The 14,534-nt window shown below is 40.3% G+C and overlaps 1 long non-coding RNA gene across 1 annotated transcript; it reads right to left on the bottom strand.

The window, feature by feature from the left end:
• Nucleotides 1-7,513: 7,513 nt before the first annotated feature.
• Nucleotides 7,514-9,954, bottom strand: LOC144333298 (uncharacterized). Its single transcript, XR_013401843.1, has 2 exons — nucleotides 9,555-9,954; nucleotides 7,514-7,647 (listed from the first exon to the last, which is right to left on the bottom strand). It is a non-coding gene; the product is annotated as an uncharacterized LOC144333298 (long non-coding RNA).
• Between the last annotated feature and the right edge of the window lie 4,580 nt (nucleotides 9,955-14,534).

Genomic DNA, 14,534 nt, shown 5'->3' with positions numbered 1-14,534 from the left:
TTCTTTGTCTTTTAGCTTGATGTGATGGTTAATACTGAATGACAACTTGATTGGATTGAAGGATGCAAAGTATTGATTCTGGATAAGTCTGTGAGCATGTTGCCAAAGGATATTAACATTTGAGTCAGTGGGCTTGGGAAGGCAGATCCACTCTTAATCTGGGTAGGCACCATCTAATCAGCTGCCAGCAAATAAAAAGTAGGCAGAAAAACATGAAAAGGCTAGACTGGCTTAGCCACCCAGCCTACATCTTTCTCCCAAGTTGGATGCTTCCTGACCTCGAACATCAGACTCCAAGTTCATCAGTTTTGGGACTCAGACTGGCTTCCTTGCTCTTCAGCTTGCAGATGACCTATTGTGGGACCTTGTGATTGTGTGAGTTAATACTACTTAATAAACTCTCCTTTACGTTTGTATATCTATCATATTAGTTCTGTCCCTCTAGAGAACCCTGACTAATACATCTGGTTTTCCCTAGTTGAATGGTTGTTTTGTTGGAAAGAGAATCCTCCCCCGCTTCTCTACTATTCTGAAAGTTCCTTTCCCTTCTATTAGCCTGTCAATTCCTATAGGCTCTGTAGTAATGTCTCCTTTTTCATTTTTTTCTATTGGTAATCTGTGTGTTTTTATTTATTTTTATCAGTCTTGACAAAAGTTGATTGGTTTTACTCAGCCTTGTTAATAACCAAACTAGATTCATTTATCTTTTTTTTCCATTTTATACCTTTTAAAAAAATTATTCCATCTTTTATCATACAATTTTTTTGTTTTATTTGCCTTGGTTCAATTTACTTTTCTGTTTTCTAGTTTCGTGAGATGGATACTTAGGTCATTAATATTAAACATTTCTCTTTTTTTCTAACATAGTATTTAAAGCTATAGAATTCTCCTTAATCCCTGCTCTAACTGTATCTCACAAATTTTCATATGTTTACTTTCTTTACTACTCAGTTCCAAATATATTCTAATTTCTGTTTGATTCTTTCTTAGACTCATAAATTATTTAGCAATGTGCTGTTCAGTTTTCAAATATCTGAGGACTTCCTAGTTGTCTTTGTTATTGACTTTATATTTGATTCTATTTTTTCCTTAAAGCATGCTCTAATTACAATTCTTTGAAACATATTGAGACTTCCATTACAGTTAAGCATTTGATCTCTTTTGCTGAATATTCCACAAGTTCTTAAAATGAATGTTTATTCTGCAATAGTTAGATGTAGTTCTATAGTCATCAATGGGGTTAAATTGTCTAATAGCACTTTAAAATTTTTCTCTATATTTACTGATTTTTCTCATCTGCTTGTTCTATCAATTCCTGAGCTGTGTGAGTAAAACTATGTGGCTTTGATTGTGAATTTGTATATTTTCACTCAATAGTTACGCTAATTTTTGCTTTATGTTATTTGATGCTATGTAATTAGAAACATACAGATTTAGAAATGTCATGTCTTTCAAATAAATTGATCTATTTAATTATGAGATACTTTTATTTATCTCCCAACTTTTCCTTGTCTTGAAGTTTACTCCATCTGATACTTACGTGGCTACATTAGCTTTCTTGTGGCTAATATTTGCATGTCACATTTTCCCAACCATTTAGTTTCACATGACTTTTTGTCCTTTCACTTAAACTATGTGTTTTATAAGCACCATATAATTTGGTCTCATCTATCCCATCTGACAATATCTGTCTTTAAATTAGATTGTTTAGCTCATTTTGATTTAATATGCCTATTGACATGAGTAAGTTTATTACCTTACAGTTTGTGTTCTGTTTGCCCTTCTTTTCCTTGTTTCCTTGTTCTTTTTTTCTTTCTTTTTAAAACTTAGTAATTTTTATTATAATATAACATTTGTACTCTACATGGACTACCTAGTAATGTCCTTTTAACTTTTTTAGTGGTTATAGCAATATGCATCTTTAATTTATTATAAACTACTTTGAATTAGTATTTTTTTAGAAGCTTAAAACAATGAAATTCCATTTATACTTTCACGCCATCTGTGCTATTTTCATATATTTTATTTCTGTATGTTATCAACTGCAGAGTACATTTTTTGTTGTTCTTAGCCATCAACGGTCTTTAACATAAAAAGTTCTCCATACTTACGAGTGTGTGTGTTCACACGCACATGTGTGTTTACTTGCTGATGCTCATTTCTTCTTGTAAAACTGTGCCTCTGGCTGGTATTATTTTTGGTTAACTTGAGTTTTAATTATTTATTTGAGGGTAAGCTTTGCTTACAAACAAATGTTCTTAGTTTTTGTTTGACTAAAAATGTCTTTATTTCAATTACAAGTTTAAATGATTTTTACTTGATATAGAATTCTAGTTTAGACAGTTTTAGTTTTAACACTTTAAAGATATCCTTTTATTATTTGGCTTCCATCATTTCTGTTGTCAAGACACTTGGAATTCTCATTGCTATTCCCATATCTTTTTGGGGGGTTGTGGGGAGTGCTGGTTTTCAACTTTTATTTTTATTTTTGGTGTTCAGCAGTTTGATTACAGAGCGCCTATGTGTATTTTTCTTATTATCCTGCTTGAATCAGTTAGTTGATATCTTTGATCAGTTTTGGAACATTCTCAGCTGTTATCTCTTCAAATACTTCTGTCTTTTCACTGTCCTACATGTCTCTCGTGGTCTGTTATTTTTTTTTTTTTCTCTTTTTTGGCCTCAGTTTGGAAAATTCATTTAACACTGTCTTCTTATTAACTAATCTTTTTTTCTATGTCCTTAGTTTTGCTAAACTCAGGATTTATTAATTTAATTATTATTTGTTTAATTTATTAATTTCAAATAATTTCTGATCTGAAATGCCTAATTTTTTCAGAATTCCATTTCCATACAGAAATTCCCTCTTTTTTCATCTGTTCTTCTAATGTCTTTACTATAACAACAGCACCTAAAGTCTCTGCCTGCTAATTCTAACATCTGGGTCATCTGTGGGTCAGCTGATTATTGAATATTCTTTCTCTTGATTATGAATCTCATTTTTTCCGTTTATTTACATTTATGATAATTTTCAATTCTTTGCACCTTTTATAATTTTTGGTGAGGCATTATGTTTTAAAAAATTATAGAGATGAGAAAAAATATTATTTTCTCCTAGAATGAATCACACTTTCTCCTCTGAGATAGCTAGAATAAAGGGTTGCTCATTCTGGTCTAATCAGAAATTATGCTAGCTCATGTTTCAATGACACATTTAATTATTTTAGTTAATCCGTTTAAATTTTTGAGAGTGAGATTTGGACTCTGTGTATTACAGGTTCCCTCTCTACAGGCTCTGGGTACTCAAGAATCCCAATACTTTTCCCTAATTTACCAGTCTAGTACTTACCCTTCCGCGGTGAGTTTGAAACACGTAACACAGAAACATGAAGTGAGCACGTGCTGTTGGGAAAATGGCTCGAACAGACTTGCTTGGTACAGGGTTGCCACAAACCTTTAATTTGTGAAAAACAAACAAACAAAAAAACACAGTATCTGGGAAGCACAATAAAGCAAACTGCAATTAAATGAGGTACACCTGTACCTGTAACTGGTGGGAGGGATAGAAATGTTGCTTTTTGAGAATTGTAATGAAAAATCAGAATTCTCACTTGATTTGGTAGAAGAAAATTAGTCTGTTTAGCAAACATGACCTACAAACTGATTAATGTTGTGGACGACAATGCTTTCTCCTGAGGGCATGGTTGTATTTCAGTTGCCATTGCATCCTACTGTAATCATGCCATTTCTTATTTGATTTAAATTATAAGACAAAGCCTCAGAGGCTGGAAGTGGCTTTGGTGCTACACAGCAAACAAGTGGCAAAACCAGAAATCTAAAGTCTAGGGTTTCTGACTCCCAGAACAGGACCATATTCTTTAAACATTTATGGCATACCTCTGATGTGCCAGGAACCATGCTAGGCACTATTATACTGTCGTCCCACCCCCAGATCCTCAAAGGCAGAGAGACTCAGTTCTTACATTTTACTGCCTTAGCGCAGGATCCTATGATCCTATGATCCTGTGTGATCTCCTACACAGTAAGCACTTGACTAGAGTTGGATTTAATCAGGGCTGGGCTCTTGATGGGAAAATTTTCTTTGTCCTTACTTGGCATGTGTTATGGGTTGAACTGCGTCCCCCTCCTAAATCCATGAGAGGCCCCTGAATATTGCTGAATGTGATCTTATTAGATGATAGGATCATTGCAGATGTTAGTAGTAAAGTTGTATAATACAGTTGTGTAATTAGTAAAATTGTGGTGCTGCTCAGGTGCCTAAAAGTGAGCCTGAGGTCCAGAGGGTGGATGCTAATCCAGGATGGCTGGCATGTTTATAAGAAGTGGACACAACCCACAAACATGCTTAAAGGGAAGATGATGTGAAGACATAGGGATGAGACAGCCATCACCAAGCCAAGGAGAGAGGCCTGGAACCAACTGTTCCCTCACAGCCCTCAGAGAGAAGCAACCATGCTGCACCTTGGTCTTGGACTTTCAACCTTCAGAGATACAAGATGATAAATTCCTGTTGTTTAGGCCAAAATGAAACACACACACATGCATACACACACATGTGTGCTCACACACACATATACTATATGTGATATATGACAAAGTGGAAATCTTCAGTACTCTCTGCTATGTCCAACGACACCTCTAGCACCTAGAGGTCAGGATTAAGGGGAGGGCAGAAATGGTGCCCATTTTTATTATAGGAACCTCAAAGTTGTGAGTTGATAATTCTGTACCTTTTCAGTTTATTGCAAAAAAGAAAAAAAAATCTTGCTGAGTACATACTATGTAACATACACCATGTTGGGTATACAAAAGTAAATTAAGATGTGCCCGCAGCACATCTTCAAAGCTAGCAGCCCAGAATTTCCTTTGTGCTGAATCCCTCTCACACTTCAAACCTCTTTTGTGAGGAAGAGCCTTGTAAGGTCTCATCTGGTTAGATCAGGTCCACTAAGGGTGAGATCCCTCTCTTAGAGTCAGCTGATTTGGAACCTTAATCACATATGCAAAATCTCTTACTAGCAGCATCTACATTAGGATTTGATTGAATAACTGGGAGATGGTCCCTGGGAACTTGGGGGACCATCTCCAATTTTAAGACTGTGTTTACCACACAGGGTAATGGTGTGGGACTATTCTGAAGGGGGCGACCTGATGCACCTCCCTTACTACCCACTTTTATAGGGTAGATAAAAGTTTTCACAGCAGATCAGTGAAAATGAGAGCTGACACTTGATGCCATTCCCTGAGTACATTCGGTGCACCATCCGTACCATTTATTTGTTGACCCATGTACACATGCATTCAGCACAAGTTTAATGGTCTCCAGGGTGTGCTAGTGAGGCATGAGGACAACATTCCCACAACCAGACTGAGGATCTCTATTTTTCAGACCAAAATGAGGCCCAAAGGGATTCAGCATGTTGTACACAGTTTGTGGGTGGCAGAGTTGGAATTCATGCCCAGTCTCCTACCTTTTCCCATTGTTTCCCTAAGTCATCACTAAGTGCATGTTTACAAATTGAACCAATAGGTCAAAAGGCGAGCTATTGAATGATTTGGCAGCTTCTAGCATCCTAAAAAGCTTACTGCTGTTTTGGTGAAATCACATGTTATGTGTCCCACCATTCGGGCATGTGCCATGGTAGTCATCACTATCCAATCACAGCCCTCTGCTCTATGATCCAGAGGGATACAGCTGCATAACTCTTTTAAGGGTAGTGCTACGGGAAGCCTTTGGCTGAGGACTGACTCATTATAGCACATCAGAAGAAAACTGAGGCCAGAACTAGAGTTTGAAGACCAAGGACTCTGAATAATTAAATTAAATAGATCAGAAATGGGCTGGGTTTAATCAACATTTTGAAAGCCACTTCTTTTGGTTGTGTTTCATTTTACCACATGGCATGGATGGACAGTTTTGTCAATTCATGAAATCTACTTATTAATGACACTTTCTATCTTTATCATTATTATTGATTCATTCATATCTTTTTCATTCATCCAATAAACAATTATTGTCTTCTTCCTGTATAAAAGGGGATGTTCTAAGTGGGAAACAGACACCTCAATGAAATCTGTCCTCTGCTCACTTTGAGCTCAGGACTAACACAACTTTCATATTATTTGCCTGACTTTATTTTCCAATCTCTCTTCTGTGTGGTGGAAACCCTCTCTGTCCTCTTTTGAACAAACACAGGCTGATTTAGGTGTCTGTATAGAATTCTAGGGCTGCTTGATGATTGGATTCAGAAAAAATTAGAAAAAGATTGAAAAGAAATAAGCTCCTACATCTAACTTGATGCCATTTACTCGCTGACTTACTTCCAAGTACATTCAACACATTCTGACTGGGCTCCCTAGTGTGCTCATGATTATAGGATATAAAGGTGAGTAAAGCAAGTACCTGCCCTCCAAGAATGTACCATCCACTGGTGGGTGTTTACAAATGTCTACAGTACAAAGAAGTTGTAATAAGCATCCTGAGTGGAATAAACACTTAAAAGGAAAATGAAATACACAAAGCTTTGAGAACCCACCTTTCCCTTTGCCTGAGTCTCCCCTGGGCTCTGGCTCCCAAGCTGCCCTCCCCTGCACCTGGCCTTGCCTCAGACTGGTCCCTGCTATTTCTACCTCAACTCACCTTCCACCAGCTCTCATGTCTCCTGCAGTCCCTTTTCTGGGGCTCCTCTCCATGGAGCTCCTCAGTACTCTCCATGACCTATTTTTGTAGGTGTTGTGCATAAATCCAAAGCAGGTGAGTGAAGCCGAGAGCTGAAGAGAGGAATCCAGACTTCTCAGCAGGATGCACAGGGCCCTCCATGGTTTGGCTGTGGCCGAACATGCAACTGCATCCAGCTCACCCTTCCACAAGCCTCAGTTGCAACCATCCTGGATGGATGCCTGAGCTCTCTGGGCCAGCCCAACGTGCATGTCTCCTGCCTCTGCAGGGGTCCCTGGCCCCACTCAGGTGGTCCCTGAGGCTCAGCTAAGGGCCTGCCTAGGGCTGGACAGTGCCTACTGTTCTCGAAGCCTGGGGTAGCATCTGTCATGCCCTTCCTGGCATCTCATTGAACTCTTGAGACTTCTCCCACAGGGCCTGGATATTTACTTGGGTGTATTTTAATTTGTTTGCACAGCACTCTCCCCATAGGCCTGGAAATAGCTGGAGGAAAAGAGACTGCATCTTCATTGCTGCTTCCCAGGGTTAGATCAATGCACTCACTGTGTTGAATGAATGGATGGATTTGTCAGTGCCCTATGATGATTGACAGGGAGGAAAGATGAGCAGTCTGATGTGATTTAAGGAACCATTTCAGCTCCCAAAAAGTGTGCGCAGAGGGCCAAAGGTACCAGGCACTGGTTATATTCTGGGAAAACGTTTGCATAAGGCTCAAAATTTTCTTAACCATTCATGAAAGTATGAATTCTGGGGCAGAGGTAATAGAGAAAACGAAGTCATAACAATGGAAAGTCTACTTAGAAAATGAAAGACTGATTGGGCTTCAGCTTTTATTCACTCACGTATCTGCTTCCGAACATGCATCGAGCATCTCCAGTGGAGCCGTGCGTGCGTTCTGGTAAGACTGGATGGATCGTGGGGTTTCCTGCCCTTGAGACGCTTGCAGAATCCTGGGAGAGAGACGTTTCCACACATAGTTACAGTATGCCCTCCCGGGGAACTCTTGACCTGGGGAAAAGAGCTGGGAAAGATGTGTTTGAGCTGAGCCTGCCCAGATGTCACTTCCAGTGTGAGGAGCCAAGAGAAGGTGGCACAATGCAGAAGGCAAGCGGCAGGGATCCTCTTATTAGAGCCTAGTGTGATGAGAAGGCAAATGTGTTAAGACGTACGTTTCTTATGTTTTCTTAGTTTTTTTTTTTTTTTTTCAGTGAGAATATAGTATTTGATTGTAGGAATGAGACGTCAATAATCAAGTTTGCTTGTATGCTTAGAAAGCATGTGATGCCTGCCACCTGGGTGGTGTGAACCAGGCGTTTACCCTACAGTTAGACAGGGCAGGCTCCCTGCCTCATGCAATAACGCCTTCCACAATACCTCATAGCACTGGGGATGCAGGTAGAGACAGCACCTTACTGACCAGGGGTTAGTGTTCTGGTGGTGGGGGTGCCATTGGAGGCCTAGGTGCGAACAGGTGAGCATGTACAGCACATTCTAAGTGCTACTTTATTGGTGGGTAGAGGGGGCCCTGGGAGCACAGCAAAGGGGTGCCTGGCCCCCTGGGGAGAGTCAGGGCACATGGACAGTCATAACGTGTTACAGAATGAATTGTGTCTTCCCCTCAGATTCATACATTGAAGTTATAACCCTGAGCACTTCCGAATGGTTCTGTATTTGGAGACAGGATTTTCAAAGAGGTAACTAGGGCAAAATGATGTCCCAGGGCCAGGCCCTAATCCAAGGTGACTGGTGTCCTTATAATAAGAGATGGGGACACAGACACATGCAGAGGGAAGGCCATGTGAGGGCACAGGGAGGACACTGTCAGTGGGCCAGGAAGAGAGGCCTCAGGAGAAACAATCTCACTGGCACGTTGAGCACGAACTTCAGCCTCCAGCAGCCTGGGGGAATCAGCTTCAGTGTTTGGAGTCACCCAGCCTCTGGTGTTTGTTACCCAGCCCCCTCTGACTAATACCTAAGGTAACACAAGGCATCCAATGCCAGTGCAGTGACGAGAGAGTGGCATTATTAGGGGACATGCCTATGTTTCAGGATCTAAAGAATGTCCTGATATTTAGGGAAAGTGGTTTGGGCTCTCAGAGACAGAGGAAGCTTGAGCTGGGTGGGTGAAACAAACCACTCCTGCAAGCATCCTGCACGCGGCCCCACAGTTCAGCCTGCTCTTGTTCCTGGGAGCCTGGGCCCAGCCACCAGGGCCTGCACTTACATGGTTTCACCCCCTCTCTTGTAAGGATTTGTTTCATCATCTGTCACCGCAGTCCTAGAAGGCGAAGTGGACCCGGAGCTAGCTGGCATATTGTCTTTCAGCAGCTAAGTCGGCCTAAAGGAAGAAGCCTGGGCTGCTCCGTGCAATGACGCGGCTAAGGGCCCAGCGGGGCCCTGACACTCAGGGACCCAGGAGCAGAGCTGGGGAGAAACAGGCGCACAGGAACTACAGGTGACACCCGCTGGAGGAGCGTGGCGCGGGATGCGGGCTGGTGCCAGCAGAGCCGGAGCTCATGGTGCTCAGGGCACCACCCCCGCCTTTGGTCGTTGTTTTCCCGTTGAACAGTGTTGCAGAGGACAGTGAGAGAGGGTAATGTGAACAATGCATCGCACGTGACAGCTCACAGAGCGCCTCTGTGCCCAAGCCTCATGAAAGCCGCGCGCCTCTCCTGGGACACAGACGCCAGCACCACCCCCACCGTGGCCGCCCACCGTGGCCGGGCAAACGCGCCTGGGGCTGGCGGGTGAGGTCTTCCAGCTGCAGACCCGAGCCAGGCTCCCTCCTGCAGGCTCCTCCTGGCTGCTCGATTTGAGGCTCAGGCTGTTTCTGTGCCCAGCCAGTTTGGCTCCTTACCGAGCTCGCCCGGGCCCCGGACTGTGCGTTCCAGGCTTTCTCTGCACTCGACGACGCCAGGCGGCTTTTCTCTGCGGCTGCCGACGTCGCAGGAAAGTGAAGCTACAGAGCAAGCGGCCTCCGCGTGGGTGTGTTTGAAGAGTGGGAGCGCGCTCCTGTGTGCCTGGTCACCCCTGCGTGAGCCGCGCTCGGCGCCCGTCTCCTCCCCGGCCGCCAGGGGCCGTGCCCTGCGCTGGGAAGCGCCGCCTCGCTGTCGGGAAGGCGCCCCCGCGTCTCAGCTGCAAGCGCCAGCGACCGTGCTTGACTTTACTCAGCTGGGACAGGGGTGCGGTAATCCCCGTCACTCCAGACTGTCTCGAGAATTAAAGAAGACGGAAGGAACGGGAAGTGACTGCTGTATGGGGAGGCCCCGCCCCAGGCCTTCCAGACGCGAACCAGACACGACAGAGCAAAGCCAGTCCCGGTCCCCCTGATGTTTCTCCCGCTCAAACTGCTGCTGTCTCCTCCCGTTCCCAGTCCAGCTCTTCTGTTTCATGCTTCTTAAGTTATGAAATATATAATGTATGCAGAAAGGTAGACTTTGCCAACTGCTAGCATTTGGCCACATTTTCAGCATTTTGCCACATTTTCCACCAGTTATGTAAACCATAACCTTTTAGATGTACATTTGAAGCTCTTGTGTGGTTCCACCCTGCGCACCAGGAGTGCCTGTTCTCTTAACTTCGGCACGTCAGGGTCTCATGCATGTTTTAAACTTTTACAGCCGGGCGCGGTGGTTCACGCCTGTAATCTCAGCACTTTGGGAGGTGGAGGCGGGTGTATCACGAAGTCAGGAGTTCGACACCAGCCTGGTCAACATGGTGAAACCCCATCTCTACTAATAATATAAAAATTAGCCAGGCGTAGTGGCGGGTGCCTGTAATCCCAGCTACTCGGGAGGTTGAGACAGGAGAATCGCTTGAATCTGGGAAGGCAGAGGTTGCAGTGAGCCAAAATCAGGCCACTGCATTCCAGCTTGGGCAACAAGAGCAAGACTCCTTCTAAAAAAACAAAACAAAACAAACAAACAAACAAAAAAACACCTTTTACTAGATATTATGAACTTTTACTACATTTGTATGTTATAAACTTTTACCACACTCGTGCATATTATGTATTTTATATATATTACTATCTGTATATAGTAATACCCTAACGTATTTATTTTGTCAAAGTCATTTAAGATGTTTCCAAATTTTTGTTATAAACAAAATCATAATGAACTTTCCTGTATGTGTCTCTTAGTACATGTGTTAAGGACCTTAGAAGCAAAGGGTTCTTTAAACAGCAAGTCTTGACCTATTAGTGGAACATTAAATCCGTAGTGGGTAAGGCCAGCATTGTGAAGAGATGTAGTACAATAGAATTTTAAAAACCAGTGTGTCACGTGTGGTAAGAGTAAGTATTTTTCATGGAAATACACACAGACACATATATCTCATACACATATATATGTTCTGTTTATTGGTGGATGATGTAAAATGGATTTTCATTGGATCCAGTGAGAAGCATTTAGAAACCATAGTTCTAGTTGTATTCCCAAGAGAAATTTGCTGTTCACACAGTAGTCTCATCTTCCAACGTGGTAGATATCTCCAGATTCATCTCCAAAGTGGTTGTGTCAATTTTTATACCACCCAACCTGTATTTTTTTGACCAATCGAATGGATAAGAAATTGTGTCTCATAGTAATTTTAAATTTTCTTTTCTGGATTAGTGGTGCAAGCTGAGTGTTTGGCATATTTATTGCCCATTCAGGTTGCCTAATTCACAACTTTTTTTCCATTTGCTTATTGAATCATTCGCTTTTTAATGATTTTGAGGTGTATGTATTTGATACTAATCCTCTTTCTGTTACATATACAGCTAATCTTCTCCTTGTCTATCTTGTCTTTCATGTTATTTATTATATATTTTGTGTATGTTTTTATTTTAACATGTCAAAAATAATCAATCTTTTCCTTTATGGATTGTTCTTTTTGAAACCTTTCTAAGGAACCCTTCCTCATCTGGAGGTCAGAAAAACATTTCCCTGTGTTTCTAAGGAAACATTTTAGTTAGTTTGTTTGTAGAAAGGGACCTCACTATGCTGTCCATGCTGATCTTGAACTCCTGGCCTGAAGGGATGCTCCCCACCTTGGTCTCCCAAAGTGCTGATATTACAGATGTGAGTCACTGCATCCAGATCCTGTTGAAGCATTTAAAGAACTAGTTAACTCTGTTCTATCTACCAAATAGCACATCCTTTCCCCCTGATTTGTTGGGTACTATGTGCACATGATTTTGTGCCTGGGTTTTCTGTTCTCCCCAGGTGTCTGTACCTGTAGCCCCACATCAGCACCACACTGTCCTGCTTTCACTATCACATGCCTTGATAGGTCCAGACACCTGTGTTCTTCAAAACTATCTTGGTTCTTTCTGTCCCTTTGGTTCATCTACAGAAAAATTTAGGATCAGTTCAAATTTTATAAAAATGTATGGGATTTTTTTTACAGTTACATAGAATTTATACATTTATAAAGTATAAATGACATTTTTATAATTATTGAAGCTTCAAATCTCTGACCAAATTTTATCTCTCCAGGTCTCCTATAAGTCTCCTTTAAATATTTCCATGATTTTAAGTTTCCTTATGGCTGCTTTAACATATTTTTTCTATAGATATTATAACTTTTGCAACTATTTTGAAAATGGGATTTTTCATTAAATGTTTTAATAGATAGTAATAATTATTGATGTGTAGAATCACCATTTACTTTTGAATGTTGATCTTTTATCTGGTCAGAATGTTAGTCTCTCTGGAGTTGTAATTATATTAATAGCTTCTTTTTGATTTTCTAGGCAGGCTGTCATAATCTCAAAATAAGGATGGTTTGATCACTTCTCCCAATCTTGGTACCTTTTTTCCTTTTAACTCTTACAGCCACATCTTTAATGACCATATTTTTTTCAAACTGTACATGTTATACATGCATTGGTTAAAAATGTTTAAACTGCAGAGAAAAGAATGAAAAAAAATAAAACCCCAAATACTACCACCAAGTAGACTATTGTTAAGATTTTGTTTTTACTATGTAAGTTTAAAAAATTATTTACAATAAAATTTGCTGTTTTGGGGAGTACAGTTTTGTGATTTTTGACAAATATATAGAGTCTTGAAACCATCACTACAATCAGAATATGGGAAAGTCCCTCATTCCAAGTTATTTCTTCGTGCTGCAGCTGTATAAGCAAATCCTCCTTCTACCCCTAATCTTTGATAACTACAAATCCAGTCTCTGTCCTTGTAGTCTGTGCCTTTTCCAGAATGCCATATAAATGGAAACATATAGCATATAACCTTCTGTGTCTAGGTTTTTTAACTTACAATTATGCTTTTCAGATTTATCCATCGTTGGGTATATCAATCATTCTTACTTTGAATGTTTAATAGTACTGCCTTGTATGGATATAACACAGCTTGGTTATCTATTCAACCATGGAAGGACATTTGAGTTGTTTTCAATTTTTTACAGTGAAAATAATGCTGCTATAAATATTCACATACAGGTTTTCATGTGAATATAATTTTTCGTTTCTCTTGGAAAAAAACTTGAGTGCGATTGTGGAGTCATATGGTAAGTGTATATTTGAAATACACGAAAGAACATACTATTATCCATAGTGTCTTTACCATTTTGCATTCTCTCCAGCAATGTATGAGAGTTCTAAATGCTCTGCATCCTTCCAGCATGTGCTATTGTTGTATATGTATTTGAAATTTTAACTACTTTAATATGTGAATAATGGAATCTCATGGAGATTTTAAATAACCTTAAAAAATTTATAAAAAGCATTTTATTTTAGAACACTTTTAGATTTACAGAAATATTGTCAAGATAATACACATGGTCCCTGACTTGATGATTCTACTTATTATTTTTCAGCTTCACAATGAGACAAAAGCAATACGCATTCAACAGAAACCCTACTTCAAGTATCCAAAAAGCCGTTCTGTTTCTCACTTTCGGTACAGTATTCAGTATATTATACGAGACATTCAACACTTTATTATAAAATAGGTTTTGTGTTAGATGATTTTGCCCAACTGTAGGCTAATGCCAGTATTCCGAGCACATTCGAGGTAGGCAGGGCTAAGCTGTGTCCAGCTGTCTTTGGTAGGTTAGGTGTATTACATACATTTTTTTTTAATGATATTTTCAACTTATAATGGATTCATCATAAGTCAAGGAGCATCTGTGTAGAGAATTACCATATACTCTCAAATTATTATTTGTCTGATGTTTTTCACATGATTAGACCGGGCTAATAAGTTTTTGGGAAAAACCTCAGAGACAAAATATTATTTTCACTGCATCATATCAAATGTACATACTATCAAATGACTTACTGTTATTTGTTGTTACTTACTGTTACTGTTGATGTTAACCTTGAATATCTGGCTGACATAGTGGCTGTCAGCCTTCTCCACTGTAAAGTTCCTTTTTTCCTCCCTTTTCATACTGATTGCTTTGGAGGAAAGTCAATCTGTCCCTGTTTTGGCATCGGAATCTCTTTCACTTGGCTCCTGTGTCCTTCTGAATTATCCATCATCATTGTGGTGCTTTGTATAAAATGTTTTCTTAGCATTTCCTTACTTTCTGACACTAAATATGCTTCCTGTTCATCTTGTGTATTTCCTCTTTTTGTCCTAGGATTAGTTATTTCTCCAAGGAGCCCTGCTTCCTTCTCTAGGAGAATGGTGTTAAAAGCCAAGGTCTGGGGCTAGTTGTGCTCATTGCTATGAGGGTTTTGTTGCTATTAATTCCTCTGAGGTGACAGAGCAAGGAAATGCAGATGTGTATTCTAAACCATGTATATATACTTATCCATAAATATTTCTTTTTTTTTCTTTTTTTCTTTCTTTCTTTCTTTTTTTTTTTTTTTGAGACGGAGTCTCGC

The sequence above is a fragment of the Macaca mulatta genome, chromosome 12 (genome assembly GCF_049350105.2).
Source record: "Macaca mulatta isolate MMU2019108-1 chromosome 12, T2T-MMU8v2.0, whole genome shotgun sequence".
In the NCBI taxonomy this organism is placed as follows: domain Eukaryota; kingdom Metazoa; phylum Chordata; class Mammalia; order Primates; family Cercopithecidae; genus Macaca; species Macaca mulatta.
Note: the sequence above shows the minus strand (reverse complement) of the source record. Positions and strands in the feature narration are given on the sequence as shown.